Below are 14,951 nucleotides of genomic sequence, written 5' to 3'. Positions count from 1 at the left end.
TTAGATCGCTAGGTGATCACTTTCGTGGTCATAATTCCCAGGTCTTCCTAGTTCTCCTCGTGGGGAAGAGGTGTGTTCCTGTGGAAGATACATGATAACACACTTGCATTTGTGTGGCTAATATGAAACAGGGAACATTTTCTTCTTCTTGGGTTTCAGGTAGGAACTTTCTAGAAGGAGCTTGCCTAGACAGTCCCTAATAGTCATAAAAACATGTGGTTGTCAACCTTTTTCCTAAAGCTGTTCTTTAGGGCACACTGAAATTTTCTGCTGGGAAGGAGCGATAAAATGGATTCGCTCACCAAGGGTTCTGCTTAAGAAGAGAGGCTAGGAGTGACAGGTACTTCTAAAAACTATTTGGAAATTGTGTCCGCCTGGATTTATTTTCATTTATCAAATATTATTTTGCTACCGTACCTAAGGTGGTGTAACTAATGTCTCCAATTGCGCTTCCACACACCCTGGACCTATGCCCGCCAGCCCTGCTGGGAAAGGGCGTCAAATGACATCGGCAAGGCTGCTCTTTAATAGCCAGCGTGATTTTATTAAGGAAAATTTGTATTGCCCTTTTTCCCTCTCAAAGGTGCCAAATGGACAGATTTTGATTTTTCTTGGCCAAGGGAATTAAAGACCAGGGAAGTGACTTTGCTCCCCCTCTGGCATTTAACCACAAGTTAGGAGGAGCCTGCTCGATCCAATCACTCTGAGCAGTTAAAATTTCAGGTTTGAGTTTCAATCATTGGAGAAATGCACAAAGCCCAAGAACTGGTGACAGTATCTGAGCAAGGGTTGTTGTCAGTTATGTGTTATCCTGTTGCTTCTCAGAGCTGGCCCAGGTGTGTCCCCCACCCCACCCCCCACCCCCACCCCCAGGTAAGACAGGAGGCCCTGCTGAATGCCACATCGCTTTGTTAAATATCTTGTTAGTTAAGCTGTCAGTGAGAAAGTTGTCAGTGAGGAGATTGGGAGAGTGGGGTGTGGAGGGACACAGGGAGTTTAATCCAATTAAAATTTCACTGGCTTTTCTACATTCCTGATATCCTGGCTCCTGCTAGGAAGCCGATTCTCAGCATGAGGCCATCCAGAAAGTATGAAAAGACAACTGTCTTAAAACTTTTAGTGTTGCAACAATGTACAAGGTAAAGCAGAAGGCAAAAGTGAAAGGATTTGCTGTATGGAGATGAAAGGAGCTTGCTTTTAACTCTGTTCTCTGTGGCCTTACACATAATGCAAGCCAGGCACTAGGAGAAGTGGTTTTCAGCAGAGTTCCCGACCTGACAGCTACAAAGGGAAGTGGCTATCTCAGAATGATGCTTCCACTGCAGGCTCGACAGGGCAGTGGATTGCCATACCAGGAGTCTCTGATTTAAAATAAACAAATGGGCTCAGATTTAAATCAACCCCATCACGCAGACACGTATTGACACAGATGCTGCATTTTAGTGCTGAATTTGTTGTTTTTCTTTGCTCATAATGGAAGACAAGCCGTGCACACTTGGCTGACAATGAAATCCACATGAGAAACAAATGTAAAAGGACCAAGCTCAGAAACATGCAAATGACCCCTGAAAGAGCTTCATAGTTTGGGCCAAGAGCAGGGGTTCTACCGCTGCAGGGTGAATGGAGGTAGGTTGAGGGGCTGAAGGCCAGCGGGGAGCAACACAGGTGCCTTAAAAAGAGAAAGGGCTGCCCCTAACTCTTTTGACTGTCATTGGATCCCTTTCCCTAGCTGGACTGCCTGGTTGGGCCTCAGTGGGAGAGGATGCGCTTAGTTCTGCTGTGATTTGATGTCTCTGTGCTGGGAGGTACCAAAGGAGAAGGGGGGCTTTCCCTTCTTGGAGCAGAAGGGGAAGGGGTAATGGTGGGGGGGACTTGGAAGAGAGTAGGGAGGGGGCTGCAAAAGTGAATAAAGTGAATAAAGCTCTGAAAGAGGGGAGTTGAAATCTAACAGGAATGATTTGAGAATTACACTCTAAGTGACTGTGTGCACCACTGGGACTACTGTGATGAGCTGAGAAGTACTTGGGTGGGGGTGGGGTGAATCTTATGAAATGATCAGGTGAGACACTGTGGTAGAATGCAACCTGGAAATTAACTACTTCCCTCAAGTTCATGACACTAAAATTAAGTCAAGAAATGGCTCTATGTGTCTACATACTTACTACATACTTATTTACATACATACATACTTTACATACATACTTATTTACATGCTTATTTGCATACACACTTATTTACATACATACCTATTTACATACATACATACTTTACATATATACTTAATCACACTGACAAATCTGAGTCCTTCAAAACCTGACCGTAGACTAAGAATTAAGAATTTTACAGGCTTCGTAGTGTCTCAAATGGGGCTAAAATATAGTACCTTGAGATAGTTTTTTTTTTCTAAAATAGCACAATTATAAATCTTACATATTTTGGCAGTATTAAATATATTAAATCAGCAGCCACAGTAATGGGTTTTAGTTTTGACACGTTCCTACATCGTACTTTATCATATGATAATGTAGTCATTAGTGGGTGATCATTCCCTTTAATACTGTGATCTCTGTGAAGATAGTCTTGAAATAAATTTGAAACTCTATAGACATTAGAAGTTTCACTTAGATTTCACCTAGGGACAGTTTCTTGTCATGCAGTAAGCCTTTTAGTTAGGTTGTAAAACTGAGAAGTCAAAATCTTTCACATTTGTGTTAAGTAAGAAGAAAGAAACTTTATCAGGACATTACTTCCTCTGAATCTGATGCAGTTCTTTTTGTGGTCATCGCTACCCTATCCTCTATTATGATAGAGAAAGCAATATCTGTGATTTGAGAGATGTATCAAAACATTGTGGTTTTAGGACCTACATTAACAGTTAATTATTAGTAACTGACTATATATCATAATATATATGATCATATACATAAAATTTATATAATCAATATAAATATAATTATAATTGACTATCATTCCAAGAAATTAATACAAATATATGATTCATTAACAGTTGTCTGAATTTAGAATGTGAGTACTGTATGCATTGAAGTGTAATTACACATTAGTCTAAATGCTTCTAGGTTCTTGTTTTTATTGTTGCTTTTGTTTGTCTGGTTTTTTTTTTCTTTGATGTTGCTTCTTGATTCCTTCTGTCCTTCCTTTCTTCCTTTTCTTTAGACATGGTCTCATGTATACCAGCATCAGAGTCAATCTATAGCAGAGGAAGCCCTTGAACTTCTGAGGCTCTTGTTTCCAGCGTGTGCTAGGAATATAGGAATGTGTGACCACAGTATATTTACCACTGTAGCTAAAGTCAGAGTTCTGTATATGCTAGGTAAGAGCTCTATCAAGTTAGTAGTTTTAAGTATTGAAACTGAACTTAAAATAGCCCAGCCAACCAAGATGCCAAGTACTGGGGCAAGTAATGACCATCACTTCTATGCCCTATCGGTGAGATACAAGTGTGCTCTGATCCTTGGGCCCAAAAGCATTCATCTTTTCTCCTTATTATTTGTGACATTTTCAAGACTGTCCTACTTCATTCTTCCATTTATTAGTCTTTATATCCCATCTGTGGGATGGTATGAAGCATGTTCAGAGTGGGTCTTCCCCAGTCTCTAGAAATGTATTCAAAGGCATGCATATCCGTGTCACTCCCTGTTAATTTTAAAGTCAGTCAAACTGGCAAGCATAATTCACTAAAACCATGGGCATCAGGATGATTTTGATCACAATAATCTTACATTATTAACAAAGGAAGAGTCCTTACAATCATAAACAAAATGTATTATGTACTTTACTACCTTCATATATTTTAACTTTTAAAAGGACAAAATCATAAAATGAAAATATGTAAATAATTCCAAAGTGGCTATTCATATATGTACATATATGTATCATTCTGTCAAAAAATATTACATAACCTAGCCCTCAAGTTCCTTCATAAAACAGCACTTTCACTTACAGTAGAGGTGGTCAATATGGTGAATATTTTAGCTATCATTTTTAAATTTTATTTACAGTTTTACCATTTATGCAGTCCTCCCTAAAATGTCTTAACTACCTTTAACTTTGTAGAAGCAGATTCAGATAGATAGATAGATTTTGTTCTGAGATATTTACATTCTTAGTAGTATTTATAAGAATTTTCTTTCATTTCCAAGGCGTAACATCTATAAAATTCATCCACCCTCTCCTAATGCTATGTAATTGTCACTGCTTTGTGGCAGCTTAGTACATGAGCATTCTTAATTTATTTACCTGATCAACTTGCTTGGAATCTTTTCCAGCCTTAAGTTTGGTTAGCAGTGGTGTTGAGACTACTTCTACACACAAACTCTGATACACTTTAACATGATCTGCACTCATTTGGAAGGTTTCTTCAAGCACGAATGGCTGGGCCCCATCCCCAGAGATTGAGATTTTTTGGTATCCAAGAATTTGCATTTTAAATAAATTTCTAGAAGACATTGATGCATGCAGATCAGGGAAGCATACTTTGAGAATAGCAGTTCTAGCTCTGGGTCCTTATCCGTGGCCCATAGACTAGCAGAGCAACATTCACCTAGGGAGCTGGAGCAGAGTGAACACTCGGATTTTATCCCAGACTTACAAAGTCACAAGTTTAATTCTAACAAGGTCTCTTTGATTTGGTCTGCATTAAAGTTTAAGAAAATTGCTGTAGGTTATATGTAACCTGAAATAGAATTTTTGAGGTTGTAGACAATAGATAGCTTTAATATTTCTAGGTAATATTGACTTGATTTTTATAGTGTATTTATAATTTACACAGCAATGGTCACAAATTAGTGCATTGATAGACCAAAGTAGTTAAAGAAAAATAGCTGTCTTTTAATTTTGATAAACATTCCAAAAGTAGTTCTACTTTAACACTCTCAAAACTTCTTCTCACCTTAAATGAAGACAAGTTAATCAAGTAGTGTTAAGTTCCTTACTTATAAATTCTTCCTTTCAATTTAGAAAAATCTGTGAGCTCTACAGAGATTTATAAAAATCATAATAACCATTGAGAATTCAAGAGTGTTTAAAAATACAGCAGTTATTCTTACTTAAAAAGGGGACACTGACCAGTGACCACCAGAACATTTAAAAAAGATATGTTTTATATTTATTTACATTACAAATGTCATCACCCTTCTGGGTAGCCCATCCCCAAACCCATCCTCCCTTCCTCCAGAGTCTATGAGGGTGTCCCCTCTAGCATTCCCCTACTCTGAGGCATGGAGCTTCCACAGGACCGTCCCACTGATGCTTAACAAAGCCTTCCTCTGCTACATATGTGGCTCGAGCCATGGGTCCCTCTGTGTTGGTGGTCAGTGGTTTAGTCCCTGGGAGCTGTGGTAAAAATATTTTAAGTAAACAAAATCAAGCTGATTAAAAAAACAACAACAACACAGTATTAACAATACTTTCCATTTTAACATGAGAAAACATGTTAAATGTGATAATTTTTCTCATATGTGCAATTAAACTTAGAAAAATAAGATAAGACCTAAAATTAGAAAGATGATTTGGGAAGATAAAGGGACAGGAAGAAGAGGCAGGAAAAGAGAAGATACTGAGAGAATGAATATCCTCAGATAATAATACATATGTATGAAAACATTAGCGTAAAACCTATTATTTTGTTCAACACATAAATTAAGTGATGTGGTCTTAACTTTTTCCTATTTGCATAAAACTTGTATACTTAGAATTAATTGGCTTTAGAATTGAATATTAAGTTTAATTAATACCTTGTTGACATTTGTTCTTAGATTAAAAACTTCCTTAATAAGATACATTCTTTTTTTTCTAACATACAAAACGATTGGTAGACTAATCATAACTCTTGTGTTTTCTTTTTCTTTTTTTTTTTAAGTATAGAATAGAGTTTATTCAGGGCATGGGGAGAGGGGTTAAGATGGTAGTAGAGGCAGAGAAAGGCAAGGAGAGAGAAGTAGAGGAGAAGAATAGGGGCCAGCCATGAGCACCTTGGGGAGATGGGGGAAGGGAATAGGGAGAGAGGACGAGCAAGAGGGCAAGAGCTTATTCGTTTAGATATACAGTTCCAAAGTGTGAAAATACCAGCTGCATAGCACATAAAACAGGAAAAACTGCTTATCATTATAAAGAAAGTATAAGTAGTTAATACATGAACAAAAATTACTTCTAATATTTTTTCATACAATCTTAAACGTACCTTAAACCATACTTCATGCAAGAAAAACAGGAAATGTAGTTTTAAAATATTTTATATATTTAAGTACACAGATTTAAACATTCTACTTAATGTCTTTTTAATTGCACTAATACTATGGTGGTTTGCGCCTACTTAAGGATAATTAAGCATAGAACAATAGCTTTAAAAATGTAGCTCCTTTTATAATATAATCAGTTATTCTAAATGCACTATAAATTGAAATAGCAATAATACTGGAGACAAAAAATAAGCTTGCAAGGAAAGTCTATAATAGCTTAACATAATGATGTCATTACACATTATAGATACAAATGGTAAGCCTCACTAATAAAGGCATTCTAAATATTTTCATTTATTTTCTCATTCAAGTGTTATTACTTCACCACAGACACCATACTACAGTCAAAAGTCTAATCAATTAGAAGTTGATCATTGGTGTCTATTAAGCAGATGGAATTTTCTTTCTTCTTTGTTTGTATATTGACTCCTCAAAGACCAAAAGTTCTCACTGCCTACAGTGAGTGTACAACTACCCAATTGATGATCATCATGGCACCCTTGTGCCATCTTGATCATCAGACTTATGCCCATGGCCATTTCTAAAGGCATGCCACACTCTATAATGTAACTAGACTAATTCAACACACTCACATACCTCCTCATCAAATGCGATAAACAGTAAGGCCTCCCATGATTATCTAACATAAACACCCACTTTGCCCTTACTAGTATTTCAGCTCCCCAGGGGACCATCAATCATCATTATCCATCGCCTTGAAAATTCCTGTCAAATTTCTATATCTTACCCATTGATAAATATATGGACAGGAATAATTCTAGCACTGCTGATTTGTGTTTAATTAGCTATCTAAGAGTGCTACTGTGACCTGTATCTGGTTTAAGTTTCATATTCATTGCAAATGGATTTATTTGGCATAGGATACTGTTGTTTCCCAAGCATATAACCAGAAGCTATTTGTTAATGTGCCATTATAGGAGGAGCTGTCCATGTCTTTGCACCATCAAATTTATCTTTCACTAACCTCCTAAACTGATGAAATTTTCAGCATTGGAATGCTTAGTACTATAGTTAAGGCATTGCCTCAAGGAAGTTCTAATAAAATAAAAATGACCAGAAAACAAAACATCATTATGAATGGTACCTTTAATTAAAAGATCCTTTTTAATTAAAATATGCATGAAGTGATCTTGGGGTGCCCAGCTACAATTGGTACTTCAATGAAATCCCTATACATAAGGCTCAGGGAGCATCATGGGAGCAGTGAAAAGATTTTAAGAGCTAGAGGACCACTGCTACAAGACATGACAGGGAAAAATGCACCTGTGCACCTGTGAAATCACAATGATATCATCACTTAAACAAGACCCGACTGATGACAATTCCAGTTAATATGCCAATGGGAATGGAGGACATTTCATCATGACCCATTCTTCCATGGAGAACTACAGGCAGTCAATGGCTGCTAAGGGAGAGAGAATGAGCTTTCTTTGGAGATGAGCCCAAGTGTCAGACCTAAACACGTGTACATAACAGCACTACTAATGGGCTTAGTAGGTTTGGGGGAAATTTGTGTGTGTTTGTGTGTGTGTGTGTGTGTGTGTGTGTGTGTGTGTGAGAGAGAGAGAGAGGGGGGGGGAGAGAGAGAGAAGATATCATGAACATGAGTGGAAGGGTTGGGGATACAGGAAGGGTTAGAGAAGTAAGAGAGAGAAGTGAAAATGATGTTCTCCAGAAATTATCACAAGATGTATTTTGAATTTTTAAGATTATGTATGTGTAAGAGTATATGCACATTAATGGAAGTGCCCATGGAGTTTAGACGTGAAATACCCTGAAGCCAAAATTATAGGCTTCTGGGAATATAGTTCCGGGAACAGAATATGGGTGCTCTATAAAAATCTTGTGTCCTATTAATTCCTGAACCATTTCTCCAGCCCTTTGACTCTTGAGAAGCCCAATCACAGGCTGTAAGAAAATTAACATTCCCTCACATGCTTCTTTGTCTCAGTGCTCATCCTTACAGGTCTATACTAAACCCTTCCCAAATAAACTCTAGCTTTGCTTCAGAACATTGGTATGTAACACTCCAACATTTACACACATCTGCATTTATTCTAGGATGTAATTGAAAGAGTATGAAAGTGTAGCTGGAATAAGACTATATGAATATGAGGAGAAATATTAATGAGCTTTCCTACTCTAATTTACACTTGCATTATCATCTCTTATTCTCATCAAGGTTTGCTAATGTCATTTTGTCCTTTATTTTGAATGCATAAGTTACCCACCAATTAGCCTTAATGGGATCCATTAGCTGGCATGCAGGAACAAGCACCTGTCCTACCTCTATCCCACCTGTGCCCTCTTTAAGATCTTTCTCTTCCTAATTTTACTCATTTAGAGCAGAATAGTGCTTTTCCCTACACAGCTCATTCCCATTAGATGTGCTGTAAGACCTAGTGTTAAGCTGGATTCATCAATTTGGTTTCTTGTGTTAGCTGCTATGTTCTATGAACCCTCTTCCATTGCCCCAATATGGTCTATGTTTAAAAACTTCATGTTTGAGAGGCAGTAAGAGCCAAACATCTGCTAGAGCATGATCATAAAGTTAGCTAACAGTAAGACACAATGAGACACAAAACAGTTTTGATAGGAATAAGAAATAAGTCTGAAGGATATGGTGTTTTTCTCAGTAGCATCTCCTTTCAGGAGGTTCCTGACAATCTTTGAAAATGCATACCTGTAGGTGAGAATCCTGAGAGGAGAAATGGGAACAGCAGGAAGTCCTGCATTGAACCTGCATGAGACATTTACCTGGAAAGGATGAGATACCCTCAGATCTAGCATGGGATGTTTGGTAATTGAGATTATTGTGCCATCTGACACTCCACAGAGGGTTAGAAAAGGACCAGAAAACCTTTTCAGATTCAGCATTGCCACATGAAAGCCTTTACTCAGATCAAGCAGAAACAGTTTGTAGGCACACTGTTATTGTGCTCCTTGCCCTCTCTCAACTGGAATTCTCCTACCTCACCTCGAATCCAGAGAACCTGTTTATTCTTGGTGGTTTCACCTGTACAGCCTTCATAGCCTCTGAATCTTTTAAACTCTTCCTGTTAGAGCATCTGCATGTGTGTATACATGAATGGGGAAGAGAGAAGGCAATTTGATTCCATAAAAGTTCTGTATCATGTAGTGTTTCATTGCTTTCAAATACCCATTGACTTAATTTCACTAAACATTGTTTACCTCCTAAGAAGAGCCACTCCTGGGCTCATGGTAACCAACAGAGAGTGCACAATAATTAACACTAGACATTATTTCCAATCTCATTTGTGTAGTAATTTTCATATGTAGATTATGATTACGTATTGATATGAAAATATGGAGAAAATGTAGACTTCTGAATGAGTAATGTTAAACTATAAGAAATAGCAAATTTAAGATGTCAATCTGTAACCTTTACAAACCTTTGTTTGTTGTTATACTATTACAGTCTAGAACTTACTTTTAATTTTTTTCTGACTCTAAAACATGGAGAAATTCCATGCTAATGCTATTAACATTCTAAAGGTAAATGCTGTGTGTAACAGCTGGAATAAATAAATGAAAGACAGATAACAAATATTGTATGATCATATTCAAAACTAAGTAAGGTGAAAGTGATTTGTTTATTTATTTGTTGATTGGTTGGTTGGTTGGTTGTTTTCTCTAGACAGCATCTCTGTGTAGCCCTGGCAATCCTAGAACTTATTCTATAGTCCACACTGGCCTCAAACTCATTGAGATTCCTCTGCTCCTGCCTCTGTCTCCTGAGTATTGGGATTAAATGTGTGTGCTATCACAACTGGCAATTTACTCTTTTGAAATATAGATACCAGAGATCTATACTGGTCTCATGCAGAATAAATTATGACAACATAAATGAAAGGCAGAGAAGACCCATAATTTTACTGTTCTGATAAACTTTGGCAAGGAGGTGATGTTATTACATTACTGGCCCACAACAGAGTAGCTACATCTAAGAGTTATATGTATCTCATGAAGAACACTCGTCTCCTTTGCAGTTTACTAGTGATAATCACAATGTATAATTTTAGGTAGAAGGTCTCCTGACATTATGGGCATATGGGTTTATCTGAGGGAATGTCCACTTCAGAAGTATCTAAGTGGCACTGTCACTGTGGAGTTTATAGCCATGGTACTAACTCATTTATCATGACATTGGACTTTTAGAGCTGGATGTCATCAATGGTGCTTCACTTCTTCCTAAGATAGAATATAGTGTACAAGGATGAATTCAAGAATCAGGGAAAGGCTTTGAACCTAAAATACTTGGCACATTTTGTGGAGGAGTGTATATGAGAGAAGTAGGCTTACCAACTGTGTAATAAGAACCAAAAGTAAGGTTTCTGGGGGCATCAGAAGTGACTAGAACTGAGTGAAGATGCACTGGCTAGTTCTTCCCTAGTGGTTGGTTTTATGAACAGATTAGAAATTTTTAGATGCTACCCAGAGATGTGATCTCATCATTCATCAAGCCCAACCCACGCCCCTCTGGCTATTGTGTGGTCACAAGCTGTGAGTGCTCTCTGTAGACTAGCTTGCTTAACTTGTCTTTAATAGGTAATGAGCTCTCTCAGCCAGCAACTATGACAAGCTAAGCCCTCTCTGCTTTAGTACTGGAGCATAGGAGCATAATGAGCTGGATTAAGGGTTGGAGACCTGACTACTTACAAAAGCCTTTAAATAGATCAGAACGTGTTATTTTCCTTTGCGGGTAACTTAGGCCACTTTAAACATAATGCAATCATAATGCCAGGGACTTAGCAATCTTTCATTTATGATCTGAAAGCACACTATGAACAAAGGTTGATCTCCATTTAGTGAAAATGGAAAGGGTGGGGCAAAATTATAGTAAAATGGATATTGGAGTTTATAGTTCACTTACACATATCTTATAGTTAGAATTGTTACCTGTGCAATTCAAGTATATGTTTGTACATATAGATGTAGAAACAAACAAACAAACAAGAGGAGTTTTAAAACTGGGATATCTATATTAGTTGTCCAGTTGAAGCAAATTTACATGGTAATTGTTTAATATTCCAATATTTTTGTCTATGTGTTCTGAGCTCTATACTTTATTAAGTTTTTCATGTACTCCATAGATTTATCTAAAAATAATTGCTGAGCTGTCCCACCCAAGGAGCAATTATTGGATCACAAATCAGTAATAAAATTAAAAAAAATGTTCAGAGATAGTCCAAAAATTAATGTATAGAATATAACTGACAGCCATTATTTACTGTTAGTTTAATTTTTAAATTTTATTTTTTATGTGTAGATGTCTTATTTGTATGTTTATCTGTGTACCACATGCATGCAGTGCCTGCATAGGCAAGGAGATGTCGTGGGATCTTTTAGAACTAGAAGTTACAGAGAGTTGTGAGTCACTATGTGGGTGTTGGGAGTTGAATCCCCATTCTCTGCAAGAGCACCCATAACCTTTACATGCTGATCCACCTTTCCAGCCATTACTGTTATTATTTTGTAAGAGTAATATGTCCATCCATTTTATACATGTTTACTGGGGCCATAGTATCTAAGAAACGCTGTTAAGTACTGTTAAGTATTAGTAATAGACAAAACTAAAGAATCGGAGAAAAGAACAGATGTCCAAGTCATGTTCTAGAATACATTGGTATTTAGAAGTTGAGTACAGGAGAAAGGAGGCAAAGAAAAAGGGTTCAATGAAGTAAAAGCCGTGCCAGGAATATGGAGGCTCTTACGATAATAGAAGACACCAAAGGAGAAGAGGTAGTAATGAACTAGACAGGGAGTGAGAGAAAATAAAGGAGAAAGGGCCATTAGCTTGGTCTCAGAGGAGATTCAGAGGAAAGCACTAAATCTGAATGTGCTGCAACAGAGGAAAGAGGCTGGTTTCCCCAGCCAAAATGTTTTAATTAGATTTTATAGTGAATGAAAAATGAAGACATGGGAGTAGTTGAGTTCTCTGGGTATCCAGGGAGTTCCTTCTTTTTCTTAAAGTGAGTTGGTGTTAAATATAAGTATTAAGCAAGCACATTTGATGGTTAAAAGATAAGGAGAAAGCCATGACAATTATTCAAAGGATAACTAAAATGAGGCCAGTCCTAAGCTTAGTCCTTTGACGGATGCAAGCACACCTCATGTCTAGAAACTAAGAGTCAGCATGTAGGAACAAACATGGACAAAGGACAAAGTGCCAGCTTCAAATGGAGGAAGATGGGAGATATGTTAGCTTTCTCTTGAATGAAATTTGAAGAAAAAGTTTTATTGAAGAGTTGTGGCATGTTATTTATGATGACTGAAGTAACGGTGGCATAAAAAACCTGGGAACTTCCTTTCCTTTTGAAGAAAAGCAGTCAGGACACAGAAGGACCCATGTTTTGGGATACATAATGAAAAGAGCTCAGGCCATGTCAGGGGGTTGCTAAGAGGCTAGGAGAACAAAACAAAACAAAACAAAACACCTGGGAACATGGACTTAATCTCTATTGCTTTTCCCCAGTAGTACATAGCTACCTGAAATGACTTTGAAGATGAACAAAGGTCTTAACTAGCTAACAGAGTAAGTGGAATAAAAAAGAAGTGTGTATGTGGGGGGTGGGGGGATTAACAGTACAAGGGAATTAAATGTCTAGAGGTGGTGCATTTTTTGTGGCTATAGAACAGAATGCCAAAAAGACAAGATATTATTGATAATTTCATCATTATTGACAAGAATAAAGAAATAATGAAGACTAAAGATATCTAAGGTACCATGAGGAAAAGAATCATGGCTTTGAGAAGGACATAGAATGGGTGCCCCATATTGGGTGATTCTGCAAATGAATTTTTTTAAGGCTAAATATATTACAGTAGCTTCAACAAGACACAAATTCGGTTCCATCTCTCATAACAGCTCCATACAAGGAGGAAGTCCATAGAGCTTCCTCCCATTATGCTCTGTGACAAGGATGCTCATAGTTTTAGATACTATGGCCTCAAAGGCAGGGGGATTATTATGAATATGGTGCTCTCAGCTTATATCTTTTCTGTTTGCATGCTGTGGCCATATCTTCATGGTCATATGAGTCACATGAGGACTCCTTTTATGGTCCCTTTTCGCACTCAGAACTTATTATTGATTGGCCTAGTGAGTAGTCTTTCTTCAAATGAAAACAATGTCTTGAGACACAATTACCACTTTTACAAATATTAATCTCCAAGAACAATGACAGGTGGTTTATTTTTCAGTCTGTTTTCTGTTGCTTATTCCCATAGGTTGAGTAACCTATAAAGAAGAGAAGTTGGTTTGGCCCATGGCTCTTTTTGAGGTTGAAAGGCTGCATTTGGTGATAACCTTTGGGCTGGTGGAATTGCCAGGTAGAATGGGGTATCATTGAGCTCTAGAGTCCCAGACAAACAGACAGTTGTAGCTGACCCATTTTTAAAATAACACATTTACCTATTAATCTATCAATTAATGTATTAACCACAGGAATGTGTTATTTCATTCATGAAGTCAGAACCAGACTTAGTCGCTAATGGTCCCATCTGGTCCCATCTCTCAGCTTCTCATTATAGCAATTAAATTTCCATCTGTGTTTGTGAGGGACAAATCATAATCAAACCATGGCAATGGTGAAGGGCATATTTACTTTAAGTTACGATTTACTTCACAGAAGCAAAACTTAATCAATTTCCATAGTATCTTTATGAGTCTTATCTGTTGAGTGGTCATGGTATGCTAAAATATGAACAGGAAATATTGATGGGAGTCTAATGCGCCCTAAACTCAAGCGGTTCAAATTCTCCCAGTGAATATAGTGAAGCCAATCAAATGTGGTACTGCAAAGGGTAACAAACCTGAAATCATAACAGTAAGCATGATTAGATCAGTATCTGATATATTGATGTATGTTTTCCAGACAAATACGCTAAGACTGACATTTGCCCTAAAGTTTGCAGCTATCAAAAAGTGAGACTGGTTCTCTAGTCCTCCCTTGTGATTTATCAGAACAGGGGTCTTTTAAAATACTTAATTCTGACTGTCATGAAGAGCAGACTTGTCGAAGAACCAGAAGTGTGTGTGTGTGTGTGTGTGTGTGTGTGTGTGTGTGTTAGAGAGAGAGAGAGATACATTCTAATCATAAAAAATAACTTTGAGAGCAATTGTTTATGAACTCTGTAGAATTAGGTCAATGCACAGCAGACCACACAAGATGGGATTCTGAAGAAGAGAGGAAGCAGCCAGCTGTTACATTATTATTCTCATTATCCCTGCATCGAAGTCAATTTACAGTTACATAAGGCACCATTCTTTCCTGAGGCACAGTGTACCAAAATATCCAAAAATGACATTACACAGCATAAGCATCCACTTCATTTGCCAACTTTAGTTCCCCAAAAGTTTGCCAGGTTTCAGAAATCTAATTCAACCCCAGATAATAAAGATTTGGCATATGGAAAATATTTCTGAGATCGAGGCCAGCCTGGTCTACAGAGTGAGTTCCAGGACAGCCAGGGCTATACAGAGAAACCCTGTCCAGAAAAAAACAAAACAAATCCAAAAAAAAAAAAAAGACTTTTAAAAAGCAATTTTTGCAAAGAAGCCCTCAAACTGTTGTTTTGAGCAGTGGTATCAGAATCATGCCGAATGTTTAAATTCCAGAGACTATTTGGAAGCAGAATTGATTTGAGTCG

The sequence above is a fragment of the Mus musculus genome, chromosome 1 (genome assembly GCF_000001635.26).
Source record: "Mus musculus strain C57BL/6J chromosome 1, GRCm38.p6 C57BL/6J".
Lineage (NCBI taxonomy): Eukaryota > Metazoa > Chordata > Mammalia > Rodentia > Muridae > Mus > Mus musculus.
This window is presented reverse-complemented; position numbering follows the sequence as displayed.